At 40.6% G+C, this 1,540-nt stretch overlaps 1 pseudogene; it reads right to left on the bottom strand.

Moving 5' to 3' along the window:
* Positions 1-379: 379 nt before the first annotated feature.
* On the bottom strand, positions 380-523 carry LOC139701651 (U2 spliceosomal RNA; annotated as a pseudogene).
* Between the last annotated feature and the right edge of the window lie 1,017 nt (positions 524-1,540).

Raw genomic sequence — 1,540 nt, forward strand, 5'->3', positions numbered from 1 at the left:
TTTACTTCCCTCTTCCTCTTGCTTTCTTTCTCTCTTTACTGTATATAAGATCTAATGCCACCAGTGGTTACTGGATGACCCGACAAGCTTTATAATTACTATTATTACCATAGCAATTAAGTGGCATAGCCACTTGATCTGCTAGCACCTTGTTCTCCTCTTGTAATTTATCCCATGTTACCAGCAGTGATAAGTGGTAATTATGATGCTATTTATTGCCACAAATGATTAATATCTCCTTTCCCCTTCAAAAAGGTGGACATTTTTAGAGTTTAACTTATGTTTTCTAAGATTGCTTCTGGTACTAGTTATTGTATCATTCAGATTCCCAGCAAGAAACAAAACATAAAGAATTGTTGGAGCAAATATTAAAAAAAAGAATAATTAAAATGTCATAAGAATGTATTAGTTCACTTTTTATTACTATAACATAATACATGAAGCAAGATAACTTGATAAAAAAAAGAGGTATATTTAGCTTACAGTTCTACACTTGATCTTAGCCAAAAGGCCGAGAAGCGATTAGCTTACAGTTCTAAAGGTTCAAAGACATGACACAGGCACAAGCTCAGCTCTTATGAGGGCCTCAGGGTAAGTGGCAGAATAGATCTATGAGGAAGCAATCACTTCTGAAAACTGAGAGCCAGAGAGCAATAGGGTTCCCACAGTCCCTTCTTGAATACATGCCCCCACTGACAAAAGAAGCTCCCAATTAGTCCCAACTCTTATAATTTTCATCACCTCTCACATTGCTACACAGGGATCAAGCCTCCTACACATTAACTTTTTTGGGAAAAACAACATCCAACCAATGATAGGCAGGTTAATGTCACCGCTGTTGACCGGTGACAAGTCCTTGCTTCCCCAGTGTTGAAGAATAACACCAGAGAAGCACGCAGAGGCAAGGTCAGAGTGGAAAGTAGAGGCTTTATTAAAGGACAGCAGAAAAGACTTCTCCCGGAGGAAGAAGGGGACCCAAGAGATGGAATCCGTGGAAGTGAGGTTGTTTCCCCTTTTTATAGTTCTTTCAGTGAATGTAGGTGGGAAGGCCCGAAGGGTGGGACACAGATGGGGCAAAGAAGTAATCTTCATTAACATTTCTTTGCGATGGGCTCTTGGCCTTAGGCTTTTCCTGGACTTCATTAACATTCCAAGAGTTGTTCTGCTTTTCCCAGAATTCATTCTTAACATGGCCTCCATTTTGGATCTTACTCATAGTAGACCCAATTTACCTAACTACACTGACTACCTAACTTTAAATCTGGCTTCATTAAGGTGAATCAAACAGGAATGAAGAATCACTGTCTGGCTAGCAAAGAGTAAAGAACCATTAATATTCCTAAATTTGAATGGCCGAAGAGAGGAAGCAGTCACTGGAAGCCAAAGGTACTAAGGTGCTGGGAAAAGGCCAAGCAATGTACCCTCTGGCTTTAGGCTGAGAGACTCAGTTAACACTGAGATCTAATGGAGAGAAGCAGGAATCAGATCCCACTCTACTGGGGACTTTGGTCCCAGTCGGCTGTCCCACTGGTTGAACTCA

The sequence above is a fragment of the Marmota flaviventris genome, chromosome 13 (assembly GCF_047511675.1).
Source record: "Marmota flaviventris isolate mMarFla1 chromosome 13, mMarFla1.hap1, whole genome shotgun sequence".
NCBI classification, from domain to species: Eukaryota; Metazoa; Chordata; class Mammalia; order Rodentia; family Sciuridae; genus Marmota; species Marmota flaviventris.